Raw genomic sequence first — 17,139 nt, 5'->3', positions numbered from 1 at the left:
ATCAGTATGAATTTATCTTAGAAATATAAACAGTTTGCAGTAAAATCCCTAGGAAGTAGAATGATTCATTCAAAATACCTACATCAGTACTATATATTTCTGTGGAAAGAGACACATAAAACTGTAGGGGGGTGGGTGTTAGACTTCAGAGGATAGCCAAAGAGGACTGTATCCATATTCATACCTCTCTACTTTTAAAAGAGAGAATGTATGCATGCCTTACTTGTTTAATTAAGGTATAATTTGAAAAAATTCTAATTTGTTTTCAGTCAATTATGCCAGGCCTGTGTGTTTGGCCGTGCTCACACGTTCGTGCTGGGGAGGAAGAACATTTACTTTGTGTGTGTGTCTACAAATCAGGCACAGTGATTAGTAAACAGGTTGAAAGGGAATATCAAAAAACAAGGGCCACACAAATAAGGGGAAAGGCACCCTACTCCCAGTTAACAGCAAAGCCTGTAATAAACCTAGGAATAAATTTATCAAGACATGTAACTAGAGAAAATCATAAAGCTTCCCTGGAAGACATGAAGGATCACCACAACTGAGAGATACAGCAACCCACATTGGCAGGAAGACTCAGCCTGAAAAAGATGTCAGTTTTCTTCAGACTTATCCAGGACCTCAGTGTAATCCCAAATTAAAATCCTAGCAGAAAAATTTCTGATATTTTATTTTACAGGCTGATTTTAAAATTCTTGTAGTGGGACAAACATGCAAGGATGATCAAGGCAATTTTGCAGAAACAACAGAAGAGGGTGAGATTTGTCCTGCCAGTTAGCAAAGCATATTATCAAGCTCAGGGGTAGACAAATAGATCAGTGGACCAGAAAGGGTCCGGACATAGACCTGCATTAGAATTTGATATCAGACAAAGGCAGCAATTTTAAATCAGTGGAGAAGTATCCTATAATCCAATAAATGGTAATGGAAAAAATTGGTTATCAAATTTGAAATTTATTAAAATTAAACAACAATTTGCACTAGAAGTAAGCTTCATATGCAGTAAAGACTTAAATGGGAGTGTTATAAAAAGTACAATATAAATGCAGGAAAGAAAACAATCAAAAACCTGAGGAAAAATGGTTGTGATCCTAATGTAGGGGATTCTTCAGGCAAGATACGATTTTAAATCTGACATACAAATAGGAAGGTCTGTAATAAAGATACAACAGTTAAACACATTGTTTAGAATAAAGGATGTAAATCATAGAAGACAATTATCTGCAATGCATACAGTAGACAGAGAATATCAAGATATATGAAGAATTTCTACAAATCAATAAGAAAATGACAACCCAGGGCCTCCCCGGTGGCACAGTGGTTGAGCTCTGGGTTGCGAAGCTGCCCATAGCCTCTGCAGCACCAGTTCGATCCTGGGTTGCCGGACGAGGGTCCCACATGGTGCACAGACCTCTCCTGCCGCCCGCTGATCCCCTCAGCAGTGTACTTCATCAGTCTGCCTGCTCTGCTCTCCCCTCTGGCTCTGGTGAATTCTCTCACCCTCCCAACTTCTGACTGTACCCAGTGCTTGTATAAATAAATAAATAAACCTTTAAAAAAAAAAAAAGTAAATGACAATCCAGAAGAAAGATGGACAAAGGATATGCACAGATGACCCCATAAATTAAAGAAGAAACCAGTTTTGAGTCCATCAGAATCATATACTTTAAAAGGCTGGCAATGCTCTGGAAAAATGAGCATTTACATTTGCGGAAGGGGTTTAAACTAGCAGTCACCTCAGAAGCCAAGTGGACCATGTCTATTAAAAACCAAAGCAAAGGACATTATGGAAGCCAGAAAACCACACAGGCCTCTTGAAACATTGAATATGCAGGTACCAACATGATCCCAGTAACCTCCTTCATAATGTTGGGGGTGCGGTAGGGGGGTGAGGGGGAGTATTTCCTCCAGGTCTATGGATTCAGGAAACAGGATGCATGCCTGTGAAAGAGCTCTAGACAGCTGTTCAAAGGTGTAAATGAGCTGCTATATTAACAATACGGGTAGATCTCAAAAAGGTAAGATTGAGCGAGAAATATAGGACATAGTACAAATGTCTATGATATGGAAGAATTTATTCCAAATGCTTCCATCAATAATGTGTATTTACTACAGAAGGCAATATATCAAACTGAACGTTGGCCACCTCTGTGGATGGGGAAGGGACCACGATCTCAGGTGGTCAAAGGAAATTTAACTATATTCATATTGCTCTACTTTTAAAAGAGAGAATGTATGCATGCCTTACTTGTTTAATTAAGGTATAATTTGAAAAAATTCTAATTTGTTTTCAGTCAATTATGCCAGGCCTGTGTGTTTGGCCGTGCTCACACGTTCGTGCTGGGGAGGAAGAACATTTACTTTGTGTGTGTGTCTACAAATCAGGCACAGTGATTAGTAAACAGGTTGAAAGGGAATATCAAAAAACAAGGGCCACACAAATAAGGGGAAAGGCACCCTACTCCCAGTTAACAGCAAAGCCTGTAATAAACCTAGGAATAAATTTATCAAGACATGTAACTAGAGAAAATCATAAAGCTTCCCTGGAAGACATGAAGGATCACCACAACTGAGAGATACAGCAACCCACATTGGCAGGAAGACTCAGCCTGAAAAAGATGTCAGTTTTCTTCAGACTTATCCAGGACCTCAGTGTAATCCCAAATTAAAATCCTAGCAGAAAAATTTCTGATATTTTATTTTACAGGCTGATTTTAAAATTCTTGTAGTGGGACAAACATGCAAGGATGATCAAGGCAATTTTGCAGAAACAACAGAAGAGGGTGAGATTTGTCCTGCCAGTTAGCAAAGCATATTATCAAGCTCAGGGGTAGACAAATAGATCAGTGGACCAGAAAGGGTCCGGACATAGACCTGCATTAGAATTTGATATCAGACAAAGGCAGCAATTTTAAATCAGTGGGAAAATGATACATTATCCCATCTAGTGTTTAGACAATTACCTATCCATTTGGGGGAAGGAGGAGTTAATGTTAGATTCATGCAGCCTAATAACCATGCATATGGGATTTATATTTTTATATATAGCATAAAGGCTTAAATATGTGTAAATAGACTATAAATTTTAGAGCAAGAATATAGGATCTTGATTATCAAAAAGACTTTCTTAAATAAGAATGTATTGAATCTGAGTCTTGACACCAAGAAAATAAAATGTAAAAATGGCATATAAATAAGACTGATAAATTTGATTATAGCTACACTTGAAATTTCTCTAGGACAAAATACACCATACAATTAAATGACAAGAATCACAATGTAGATAATATTTTCAATATATATAGCAGAGTATTAGTATTCAAAATACATAAAGAACTTAAGATCAATGGGAAAAGGACAAAGAATATGGACAAGCAAATAAGAGGAGTAAGTATAAATGGATAGTCAACACACGAAGACTTCAATCTTGCAGGTAATTCAGAAAAATACAAACTAAAGCAAGATACTATTTTTCACTCATCAGACTGGTTAAAAATGTAAAAGTTGGAGATGGTCCAGGGAAAGGGAAGCTCTTATGCTCTGCTGAAGGAAATTACAATAGGAAGGCACTTTGGAGAATACTTCAGCTGTTTCTACTAGGATTGAAGATGTATATATGCCTATGACCCATCAATTCCATTTCTAAGTATCTGTCCAGGTGACACGCTGGTACATGTGCAAAATGGGCAGTGTACAAGGATGTGCTGTAGGTTTGTCTAATGGAATAACACTGTGATACCCAATCAATAGGAAACCACTAAATCAAATGTGAGTTATCAGTCATGGTGGCCAGTCAGGAAGCAAGGAGCACTGCTGCGGGCCATGGCAGGCTACAGGAGTCCTGTAGGGTGCAGCGGCTAAGAGTGACACTTCCAGAGTGCACACACCAGGTCTGTGCAAAAACACATACACAAAGAGAACAGAGGGCCTTTTCAATAGGTACAGGGAAACATTTCAGGTAAAGAGCAAAGCCTAAGAGCAGCTACCTCTGAAGGGTGGGAGGGACCTGCAGTGGAGACCCGGTGGCTGTGGTCACTAGAGACTTCTTTATCTGTAGTGCTCTAATTTTATGTAAAGGCAAATGTATTCATGTATTACTTGTATAATTAAAATTTAATTCAAAAATTCTAATTCATTTCCAGCCAATTAACTCTGCTTTACATGTGTGCTGTGTTCTCATTTGTGTGCCCAGGGGGAAAGCACATTTACTGAGTGTGTCTGTGAATGAAACATCATGATTAGTAAATTGATTAAAATTTGGAAAGAAAAGGAAAACTTTTCCCACTCACAAAAGCAACAAAACTGATAAGGTAGTGAGGAATAAACCTACAAAAAAAGGTAAAACACCGTAATGGCAAAAATGACCAACCTTTTTTAGAAGGCATTAAAAAACTAACCAAACAGGGCCTCCCCTGGTGGCGCAGCGGTTGAGCGCTGGGTTGCGAGGCTGCCAGCAGCTTCTACAGCGCCAGCTCGATCCTGTTCACAAATGGGAAGAACTGAGCGTAAAGATGTTATTTCTTCCTCCAACGTAATCCCCTCATAGTTCCAATAAGATTTTTTTCATGAAACTTTGACAAATTAATTCTAAAATGTATGTGAAAAAGGAAGTGTGCAATATGATCACGATAATTTTTTAAAAAGAATAAAGGGTCAGGAAGGGAGGGGTATTACCTTGCTAGGTAGTAAGATAAAGCTTTGCTCACTAAAATATGGTATTGCACCCGAAGTAGGCAAATCGATCAATAGAACTGTATAGTCTCCACATAGGGAAAGGGAGAAAAGATGTTTTTAGGCCATAAATGGTGTTAGCAAGCTGGTTATCAATTTGGAAAAAGATCAGATCACCGAGTCAGCCTCCCCCGGTGGCGCAGCAGTTGAGCACTGGGTTGGGAAGCTGCCCGCAGCCTCTGCAGCGCAGTTCAATCCCCGGCCACTGGGTGAGGGTCCTACATGGCGCGCAGACCTCTCCTGCCACCCCTGCTCTCCTCAGCAGTGTACTTCGGTCCTTCTGCCTGCTCTGCTCCCCGCTCTGGCTCTGGTGAATTCCCTCACCCTCCCGCGCTTCTGACTGTACCCAGTGCTTGTATAAATAAATAAATAAATATTAAAAAAAAAAAACAACCAGATCTCCGTGTGAGAACATACATGAAAATACATTTCAGAAGGGTTAAAACCGTTAGCATTTTTTTTAAAATATAGAAATTTTAGATGCAAATACAGTTGCATCCATCAGTGTGGCAGGGAAGCTGCCTGTGCTACTGCAGGTACTGCCAATTCCTCAAAACACTGGAAGTGAGGTGGAGATACCTGGTGGGTCTTCAGTGGGATCCCACCTGCAGCCTCTGCTGAGTGCCTGCAGAGCACCTCCACCCGGACTTCACAGAGCCCCCCTCGTCCTCTTCCTCCCCAACTCTTTCTGGTCCCAGGAAGGCTGTAGTATTGGATAGATCGTGGTCTGAACCCAGCTGCAGCCATGTAAGCTCTGTGTCAGTAAGAGATTTCCTTCTCCTTTCTCCCCCCATCTGTGAAATGGGGCGATGTTCTGTCTCTCATGGGGGATGTGAAGTTCATATGTGATGATGAGTTTGAGCATGCAGACCGGCACAGAGCTTACAAGGATGAGGGCAGCAGGCTCTTCCACTTTTTCTCAATCCACCCACCAAAAACTCTGCCATCCGAGACTTAACGCCCCAATTCTTTTCCTGTGCTGTAAGTGCTGGAGAATTGTCTAGATTATTTTTGGTCAAAGTTTGAATGTTGATTTTAGATATTTGATTCTGAGGCAGAAAATACTGATCTGGCATCCAAAGAATTTACTGCGTGTTGCTAGGTTCTGAGAAACATAAAAAATAAGACACGATCCCAGGCACGAGACAGGATAAAGCTGGTGCTAATTAGAGCTGGAGTCAGCACGGAGGTCAAATAGAAGCTCCCAGAAGATCATGGAGCTCAAGTTTCTCTCTAAAAGGTAAATAATTTAATTTTGTCCCATTCAGACAAATACACATTATTGCCCCAAACTAATTTATCTACCTCCAAACTTGATCCCAGCCCCTTTGGGAGCTCATTTCACTAATTGTCTCCAATCTTAATCGGTTCATCACTAAGGCTGCTTTCTTCAGAATATTCGTATGCCGGCAGTGCTCTTTCCTTTAATACCAAAATCTTAAAGGATTAGACTTTATTCCCTCCTTTCTTTCCTTAGTCTACACTACTCCCACCCAAGCTGCCTCTAGTAAAGTTCCCCAGAGGTCTCCCATGAGCCCTGGGGCTGTGTGAATCAGTTGCTGCTCAACTGCGGGGCATGCCATGGGGATTTTGAATTGCATATTGGAGGGGCCTCTCCACACATCCCACTGTCGACCACTCCATCCTTCTGCTGAGGGACCTCTCTGGCTATTTCTTTTCAGTACCCTGAAGAATTCTCTTTCCTTTTCTAGTTCCCAAATGTTGGTGTTTCCCGGGTTTCCTCAGCCAACCTTGTAATCTCAAAATGATCCAGAAACCTGAAACCACTTTAATTAATATTTGCACTCAGAATCCAAGCAGTTGCTGTGATTTCTCACTCTGTACACCAATCTATGCATTCAGTCCTCCCTCCCCATTTCCATTAGGATGTCTCAGACTTGGGGTCTGCCTCACTCACCAGTCCCTTTCTAGGGCTTCCTGGTTCTGAGAAGGGGCACTGTCATCTCACCCAAAACTCAGGGGTCATTCTGAATACTTTCTCCCCTCCTACCCCTCCTGCCCCTCCTTCTGTGGTCCAGCACCAATTCTAGCTAGACTGGTGATTGGGTCTAAATCATGACCGCCATGACAACCAAAACTTCTGTCTTCCTGAGTCTACCCCATGTTTCCTCTAGTGATTTCTCTATAGGACAGTCTCAGATTATAGAAATACCCAAGGGCAGCTCCCAGCCCTGCTTCCACTGTTCCTAGGATTATGCAGATCAGTCCTGGCCTCCACAGCTCTGCACAGCCAGCACTGCCTGCCTCTCTGATCTCACTTCTTTCCTGTGCAGAAGCTGTTCTCTCTCACCAGAATGTTCTCCCCTATTTGCTCTGTCCAGTTAACTACTTCCCCTTTTACAGCTTTGTTCAAGAGTCATCTCCTCAGTGAAGCCTCAGGAGTTAGCCTATGGCAGGCCCCCTTGTATATTGCCAGCACCTAGTCTCATTCCTTCAGAGTGTTACAATGTTGGAATGTGTGTGATAATTTGAGTAACATCTTTCTTTACTACCACACCAATTCTATGATAACAGGGATTCTGTCTCTTCTTAATTAATTCACCAAAGTATCCACAGTGCTAGGCGCACTCCCAGTGTGCTAAATTAGAATATGTAGATGGAGTAAACTTTTGTCACTAAGCAATGCATGTTGTGCTTGGGAGTGACTCATGTCTTTACTCAGCATCCCCATTCCCATCCTTCATGTCTTGAAGCCTTCCTTCCAGACTCCTCACGGGACAATTTGTAACAGATTCACCTCCCTGTTTCATCTTGACATTATTCCAGGTTTATGCCCCCCGTAACTCCCCCCAAATGCTCTTAATAAGGTCACCAAAAGCTTACTAATCACCAAATCCGAAGAAAAAAAATTCCGTCTTTATCTTATTGGAATTCTCTGCTGCATTTGACAGCATTGATTACTTTCTCCTTGAAACTCTTCACTACCTTGGTTGTCATGGAAACCCACTCTGCTAGCTGTTTGTTGCATCTTTCAGGTCCTTCCTTCGCTCTCTCCTTTGTTGCCTGCCTACACCTTGATAGGCTCTTCAAATGTCACAATAACTCATGATTCTGCTCTGCTGGGCCCCCTCTATTCTCTCTGGTGACCTCACTCATTCTTAGGGGTCTCCATTTTTCTGTGTGATGATGTATCTGGTTTAGTATTTCTAGTCAAATCTCGTCCTGAGGCTCGGACCCCAGATCCAAGTGCTTGCTAGGCTCCACCTGGCTGCATTCCTGATGCCTTAGCTGTATCTGAGTGCACTGCCCAGCCCCTCAAGCTGGCTCTCCATGTGGTATCCCATCCCAGAGGCTGCCCACCATCCACCCAGGGTTCTACCCACGACACATGGGAGTCACTCTTGGCTCGTCCTCTCTCTCACCTTGATCATTAGTCACAAATGATTTCTGTTTTTCATCTACTCCAAGGTTTCTGATCTATTTCTCGCCATCTCTGCTGGTCTACTTCAGGCCTCTTCCTCTCTTATCTGGACCATGGGCTTCTAACTGGCCTCCCTGCCTCAGGGCCTGATACATCTTATAATGGATGTCTGGGAGTGTGGGTTTTCTAGCGTCCCTTATTCCTCCCTCATGTTCCTTATTACTGTAGGAAAAATTCCTGTTCCCTATTCGTCGTGATTACGATGGGAGCCTGGGATGTTGTCTCACACAGAAGCTTCTCCTCTTAACACCCAGGTCTGGTCTAGGGGTGGCATAAGGCCCAAATTCTGTGATTTAGGCCAAGGCTCTCTTGACTTTGACTTCTGCCAAATATGGAGGAAATAGTTAATATGTATTCAATGTCTGGGAAACATCACCAGGTAATGAAGACCCTGAACACCGCATTCAAAACTCTGCCCTAGTCCCCACCCACTCCACTTCCCATCATTCCCTCCCTCTAGCTCTGATAAATGGGGCTAGTGGTGCTGTCTACCAGGGGGTGGACAGGGAGAGGAGGAGGCAATGGCCAGATAGGACAATCCTAAACCTACCATGTAAACTATAAAGCGCTGTGCCCACACTGGAATGTAGAGTGTGTTTCCTTAGATCCCGACAACCTCACGTCCCAGCCACCGCAGCACTGACTTTTATGTCCATGTTCACTGATTCCTTGAGAATTGTCACAGAATCTTTATGGTTAAAAAAAAGAATCCTGAACTTCCATTTCAAACATTTGATTTCAAGCAGAAAATAATTATTCTGCTCTTACTAGCTAACTGCCTGTTGCTAGGTGGCAAAAGGTACCAAAAAAAATGAGTAAAACATGGCCCCAGACACGAGGCAGGATGAAACCAGTGCTAATTAGAGCTGTAGCTGGTACCCAAAGGGCAGAGAAAAAGCCTCCAGAAGAACATGGAGATCAGGTTACCTGGTAAAACATACATGATCTAAGTTGTACCTTCCACCAGCACAACTAATCCCTTCACCTGTACTCCTAATCCCACCTTGACAGGGGCCCGCCCGCCCCCTGTCCCTGCTGCTGGGACTTGGGCTGGCACAGCCCTCCTCCTGTCAAAAGTCAGCCTTTGAGAATTAGCACCTTCCAGGAACACCTGCTCCCCCAACTCCTCCCCTCTCCTGTTTTCTCAGTCAGAGTCCACATCACCCCCACCCAGCTGGGCTTCTGCTCCCTCCCCCAAAGTTGCTGTGGTCAGGATGGCCAAAGACCAGGTTCTGGGGACACCTTCACCCCCCATCCTCTCCCAACCACTGTGCATCTGGCCCATCAGGGCCACCCTGACCTCTGAAAACTCTTTCTTCTCTGGGTTTCTAGGATGCCCACCCTTGGTTGGTTTTTCCCCTCTAGTGCTGCCTCCTTAGTCTCCCTAGCCGAATCCTCTTCTTCCACCTATCTCTAAAAGGCCAGTCACTGCTCAGTCTGGCCCTGCTCCTGAAGGTGTACCTTCTTCTTTAGGTCAATTTCTAATTCTCCGTCTATCTCCACTGGGAGATGCCCATGCTGCCTCTGAGAGCTCTGTACTGGCACATATACTTTCCTACTTCATAACAGACCTAAACCAAGGTCATCGATGGATATTTTACCTCCTTACCATCCCTGTCCTCTGATCTTGCCTCTGATTTAGACAGGATTTTAGGTGACAGCTTTTTCAACCTGTTTTCTAACATGTCTATCCTCATTTCTTCTCAATCCAGCCCAGAAATTTTTCCTGACATGAATTGTTGCTTCAGCAAGTTCTCTCCAGGACTCCCAACTCCCCAGGACAGGTGGCCATGCCGCCTGCTTCCCTTCTCCTTGCATTTTCCTCTGCCCACCTTATGGGGGTTCCTACCCCATCTCTCCCAGAACACTGTTCCTACTGAGGACCCAGGGGCCCTGAACTGCTCCATCCAGTGGGCTTTCATTCCTTTCTCTTTTATCTACGATTATTCTCTCCATGCCCACACAGGCTGCAGATTTTCCCATCTCTGATTACTTTTTTGCCTTGGTGACCTTTGTGTCTTTCTTGCTATCTAGCTCACTGGCCTTAAATGAGGAAGAAGTTTCTGTTCTGGACCTCCTTTCTTTTCTCAGTACCAACATCCCCTAGGTGACTTTGGTGACAAAGTCCATGGCAATGATCACATCAATCACAACCCAAATCTCTTTTTCAAATCTCCTGCTGGGATTTAAACTCAACCTTCTTCCTCGTAGGCTGCCTCCAACTGGATGCCCATCTTTCACCCAACTTCACAACTGAGCTCAACAATTCTCTGGTTCCATAAGCCTATTCTTTCTCTTGGTTGTTTTCCCATCCAGTCACCCAAGAAACAGGATATGGCATCCTGACCTTTCTTTAATCCCAGCAATCTGACTTCAGTGGGTTCCCCTAATTTTACCTCCTGGATCTGACCACTTTTCTCTGTCCTCTTGGTCCCTGCCCTAGTTCAGGCCTTGCCCTCTCTACCTCGACCTAGGTAATCATCTCCTCATTGGCCTTCGCACCTCCAAATGTCTCCAAGCAACTAGAGTAATCATATAAAACAGACATCCTACCAAGGCACCTGCCTGCTCAAAATGCTTCAGTGGCTCCTTGTTCAGGAGGGAAAAGACCAAACTCCTCAATTAGATAGATGTGGGCTGTGTGATCTGGTCTTGGGCTTCTCCACCCTGCCTCTTATTTCACTTTCTGGAACCCCCAATTGCACAAGTTTTGTCTCTGCAACGCTACCTGAATTAACTCCTACTCTTCCTGGTAGCTTTTCTAGAACCTCCCTAGATACACCCATAAAGCTGCATGATTGTATCACCCGCCCCACAAGATCCATGTTTGGATGAATGTCCCAAGCATATTTCTGGCTGCCTTCTTACTGCATATCATTTCAGTGTCTGTTTATGCGTCTGCCTTACCTCTTTGCATTCCCAAGAGCAGGCATCATATCTTATTTATCTTGATGTTTTAACACCTGCACCATGCCTAACCAAATAAATGTTGTGTATATAGGCCATTTGCCTTTTCTTGAAATGTTCATCTCTCTTCTCTACAACTGCCATATTATATTCCAAAAAGTTTACACCAATTCACTCCCCTTAGCACTGCCTGTTCCACTGTATCCTCATCAGAACTGGGTATTCTTAATCATTTCTTCCCCTTAATTTGTTAGTGAAAACTTATATTTCCTTTTTTTCAAATGTTGACTTTGATTGTTAGTGAAATTGAATACTTTTTAAAAAATGTTTAGTCAATTCTATTTTCTCTTTGGTAAACTGCATAGGTGAATTACTCACTTATCTGTTGCATTTTTATTGCTACGGTTTTGTGTGTGCCCTTTTACACATTATGGGTGTGCTTTTTGGTTCTGTTTGTGATATTATTTAATTTTGAAAACATGTAGTTTTGATGTGTCAAATTGGTAGGTTTTTGCCTTCTCGATGTTATTTTATTGCTTTTTATGTAGGGCTCCCACATCCAATTCTTTTTCTCCCTGGTTTTTAGTGAGTTCACATATTTCCTTTTGAGTTTTTAAAACTAGCTATTGAATTTGCATGTGTGCTCTAGGGTGAGTTTGGAAATGGATTTTATTTTATTTTTTAAAAACCAGCCCCTTGGTTTTGGTCAAGCCATTCCTTTTTGGGTCTGACTCTAAGTGAAGCTATTCCTGGTTGATTATGGGAGCAGAGTCACCTTCTTAAGGAACATGCTACCTGGAGATGTCCAATCCTGCAAAGAAACATCACAGAGAGCCCAACCCCATCCTCATGTGCAGCAACCTACCTGCACAGAACCTGCCAGGACACTTCAGCATCAGCAGGAAAACCATTTCAGCCAGCTCCTGCCAAGGTCACCTTCAGCCATTGTTAGGATTCTTCCATGCTCCAAGATGTGGACTTTACCCAGATCCTGGACTCACCACGCTCTCTCTCCAGATACCACTCTTGGTACCAAGGCATCTGAGGATGATGGTAGTACTGGAAAGGAGCGCAAGGATTGTCTAGTCCAATCATCTTATTTTTAGTGAGGAAACAGGTCAAGTGAGGAGATGTGGATCATGGCCACCTAGCAAGTGAGTGGAAAGCATCACTGCTGGGAGGATTCATCAGGGACTTTGCCCATCTAATCCTGATCATAAAAATATCTAGGAACCTGGGTTCTAAAAGAATTATGTGGTGATTGTTCAGGGATGTGACATGGTATATAAAAGAGACAATGGAGTCAGAAGGGCATGGGCCAGGTCTCAGTGTGAGTCATGGGGCTTAAATTCACTCTCTAGATTGGTGGTAAATCTATAAATGGGCTCTCAAACTTCAAGGTCCTGAATGGGGAGTATCAGGACCTTGAGGCCCTCCCCCGAAAACCCTTGGAAACGGTGCAGAACTGGACCCACAGATCACAGTCCTGACCACTATGTAGATATCAACTTTGAATATCCCCGACAAACTCCTCCTTAATTAGCGAAAGGATAGGATACCCAGCTCCCTTCATCATCCTTAGCTTAACAGTGGTATTTTTCTTCTTTGGTTTGATTTCCCAATTCAGTCGTTTCTTTCACATCAACAACTATTTATTCAGCACTTCCTAGAGATGGCTTGGGGATGGATAAGGTCACGCACTGAGTGCTAAGCCTCTCAGGCTTGGTGGGCAGGTCGCTGCACACTGCCCGTCCAGGTCAAGTCATCATCTACCCATCCATGCCATTCCTCGCCAAGCGATTTGGGATCTAGGCCATCATCTGCCCCTGTTCTTCTTGGTCTTTGCTTTATTGATGCCATTTCACTGTAGGTAGAAGGTTTATCTTTGGATACTTTAAAATATTCAATTCCTTCCCCCTCTTGTTTTTAATGGGCTCAGATCTCTTGTTTGACTTTAAAAATGGTTCCTCTTCTGTGTGGACCCTTCCATCTGAAAAGTGATGTGTTCAACTCCCAAATCCTACCTGACCCCCAATAACCTCCATTTTACCTCCACTCTTCAGTTCTTCTGCCTCCCTGCACTGCTATAGGGTAGGCAAGGATAGTGGTAAATGAGGCTCTGGAGGGCAATGAAACGGGGTGCAAATCCCAGTTACTGGCTGGAAGCAGTTTCATCTTTGGAACCCCTGCTATGTAGTGGGAAGAACTATGTCAACCTTAGGAAATTCTCTAAGATTTCAGGGAGGTAGTGCTGGTAAAATGCTTATTAGTGCCTGATCCAGAAAAACACTTGCCAAATATTAGCTAAATAAAGAGTCCAAGGGATCACTTCCCCATCTCTCTTTCCTTTCATAGTTGCAATGTGCAATCTGTCCTTTCACTTCCCCGCTTTCCACTTCTTCCTCTCATTTTCTCCTCTTCCCATGATGCTATCTGCTTCTACTACCATGCTGGCCCTCTTACAGACAAGATCTCCTAACTGACATACACAACGACCCCTGCTTGGGTGTCTTGCTAGTGGTGGTTGCAACTGGAGACTCCAATCTTTCTCAAAATTCCTCCCTCTCCTTAGGGAATCGCCTAGACTTTCATGAAAAAGTACTCTCATGTCTTCAGGGATGATAGGTGGGCTCATCTAGATGAGCATCATGAAAAGTTCAGGGGTCGGTGGGAGCCAGGTTGTGAAATACTGATGCTCTATGAACACAGACAACTCCATTCCCTGGGTTACGGGGAAGGACGAACACTAAGCCAAGAGCTGAGGAGCATGATCTACGTTAGCTGATTAGACCGATGATCCTGTGGGTGACGGGCTGAACGGGACAGGACTGGAAGCAGAGAGACATCTGGTACAACTATTCATCAAGAGATGTGGCTCCAAATGAAAAGGAGACAGACATGGGAGAGATTAAGGGGCTGTATAAGTAGTTGTTTATACACATGTATAGAGGTATGGCCCAATCCAGTACTATCACTCATACTACACAGCCAGACTATTTGGAAGGCACGGTGTGAGGACAGTTGGTCACTGTCGCTACAGTGTGTGCTGTGTGCCTGTGGTCCCCAGTTCCTTAGAGTTCAAAATGGAACAATATGTGCTCTAAGTGTGGCAATAAAAATGGGGTCATATTGGAGCCGGAAGCTAAAAATAAAAAGAACTAAAAGCCAACCACCATAAAGCAGGTCCCTAAACAAACCAGTCTGTCTGTAAGTACTAGCCAAACTCCCATAGTACTGTAGCTGAGAGTCTAGGGGCTGAACTGAGCCCGCGTCTTTACTCAAAGTGATCTGAGGGAATGGGGCCAGAGGAAGGATTAAATCTCAGTGATATGCATGTGTGAGTGTTACAGCGGAGTGCGGTTGTAAGTAGGAAGTTCTGAGATCATCACCCCAAAGAGAAAGCTCAGGATCTCTGAGGAGGGAAGATGAGCAATGCAGAGGACCAGCTAAGTTTGCTGTCAGAGTTCAGTAAGCAAGGGCCAGCCTGGTCTAGCTCTGGACCCTTGAGCAAGTCAGAGGAGCTCTCAGTATAGTTTCAGCTAGTTCTTAGTGACATGGGGCAGCAGGACATGTTCTGATGGTTCACTTGCTTGCCAGGGAAAGGAGGCTCTTACAGAAATGGAAAAGTCTAGGAGTTGGGATGTGGGGCAGATAGTGAGGAAGGGGAGTAGGAACCCGCTCAGTCTGTAAGTTACTCAGGGACCCACCTACATGCAGGTCTTATGGGGCATCTACCACCTGGCTGGGTCACTCACAAACCACATGTGGCCTGTTGTGATGGGAAAGATCCAAGATGTGGAGTCTTTCACAAGTTTCTTCTCACATACCTTTGTTCAAATTTTTAATCTGGAGGCTGGAAAATATTTTCACTTCAGAGTTCCAAGAAGGGAGTTGAGAAACAAACTGAATTCTCTTCCTTCTAGGAAAGACTGGGCCATCTAAGTCCTTAGGGAGTCAAGAGATTGACTGATTGAGCCACCTATCCATTCACCCATCTGGCCAGCCAACCAACAATTCCTATGCCAGGTCTGATCAAGGGACAAATACCAACAAGAGATTTAAAATGTATTCATGAATGCAAAAAATCTTGCTTGTTTTAACACACTTTCTTTAAACTAGTGTCTCTAAGACTAAGTTAACGAGGTTTAAGTTCACTGAAGTGTCACTGAAGATGGCTTTGCAAACATTCTTGACTAGCTGGTCTAGTCCCCATGGGGAGACCTGGGAGAGAGTGAGCAGAGGGTAACAAAGTCAGATGGGAAATGAGTGGTGATATGAGTGGTGACCTGGCCTGGGACCTCAGCCCCCTGTCCCCACTGCCTGGTTTGGAGAGCTGCCACTCTCAGCGTGGGGCAGGGAATTGCAGAGCATGAAGTTTGAGAGAAATGGTGAGCCATCCAAGTACAGACCGCACGAGGTGCCCAGGAAAAGAGGTGAGAGGCCAGAGCAATTCAGGGAATTTCTTTTAAGGGTCATGTTGAACCCACATCTGAAAAGCATTCTCAAACATATCCCCAACACTGGTTGCTCATAGGGAGGCGGTCAGACAGGCAGGGATTTCTCTTGAATAGAGAGAAAAATCCAGGGAAGGGTCTTGGCGAGGTGGTGGTCAAACAGGGAGTCAAAGTCAGGATTTTGAGTAAGGGATAATATCCATTTAAAGATATTGTCATTTCAGGGTTTGTAAAAAATACTAAGGAAATTCAAGCAGAGGGGCTGATACATGGCCTCCTAACTCCACCACAGCCCTGACATTAATCTGAGCTCCCCAAGGAGGGCATGTCTTATCAGGTTCTGAGCTTGACGCAGAGCCTAGTAAATGTTCTGTATGCGAATCAAAGTGGGAGAGTTGGACGATCAGATTGCATCTCTAAAAATCATCAGCATCAGGTGAGGGGATTGACAGGAGAGAGGAAATAATATTTGGGAAGACTTCGCCTTGGGACAGGTTATGGTGGATATTGTCTCATTTACAGGTGAGGAAATTGAGGCTCAGAGAGGTGCAGTGACAAAGGCAGGGGCATAGGTTCCCCGAAACCTTGACTCTCTACCTCCACCCACCTTTTGAACTCCTTCCCCAAAATCCTGGAGGAAGACTAAGGGCTTCTGTCTGAAGCCTTCAGCTGCTGCATAGTCAGCTTCTCCCCTTCACCTTGAGTCTTCTCTGTAATCAGTTTTCTCTTAAGATATGGAATTTTCCCCCAGACTCTGCCCCATTTTAGGCTTTCAGGAAGACACTGTGGAGGGAGGGTGCTAGGCAGCAGCTGGACAAGTTGCTCTTAGGGTCATCTTCTATCATTTGCTGTGAACACTTCTTTCCTCTTTTCCAAGCAGTGACCCTTTCATCCATTTGGGGATAAACTTTTGAGTAGATGCTTGGAAACTGGGTTCTGGCTCTGTCAGCCGACTGGACGGATGACAGCCCTTCTCTGGCCTTGCCTGCAGCTACTCAGTGGGAGTCAGCTCCCTTCTATCATCTTTCTGTCCTCTTCTCTCCCTAGTTTTCTCTTTCTCCTGCCTTCCCCTCTTCGCCCACCATCACTCCTTAGGTCTATTTCTTCCTGTTCCCAATTACCTATACAGCCTTGCTGCTTTCACTACTCAAATGCTAACCTGTTTCTACTGAACTCCACCTTAAATGGTATTGATTGGGTCACCCCTGTTCTCAGCAGAAACTCATCTGTGATGGCTGCAGTCAGCTGGAAACTGAAGAGTTCTCAGGACCAAAATTGGGACCTAGCCTTAGACCCCCCTCTATCTCCCAACACAGTCTTCTAGCTGTGTAAACAGCCTGACCTCTTTATCCCCAAAACCCTTATTGGGTTCTGACTCTAGGGCAGCCAGATACTGGTGATTCTTCATTTTACTTTTAGCCTAGTCTCTTTATCTGTAAACATGGAGATGCTTATGAGATGATAAGATATACCATCTCATCTATTACTTCCTGTTCAAATATTTACACTTGTCCTCAGATCTCAGCTTGAGCATCAATCCTCCCAGACTACATCAGATCCCTTCTTCATTCCCAGTGTATCAGGGCTAGGAAGACTGTCTTT

This window comes from Talpa occidentalis, unplaced genomic scaffold, assembly GCF_014898055.3.
Source record: "Talpa occidentalis isolate TD23 unplaced genomic scaffold, MPIMG_talOcc4v2.1 talOcc4.10, whole genome shotgun sequence".
NCBI lineage: Eukaryota > Metazoa > Chordata > Mammalia > Eulipotyphla > Talpidae > Talpa > Talpa occidentalis.
The sequence above is the reverse complement of the archived record's forward strand: the minus strand, read 5'-3'. Positions refer to the sequence as shown.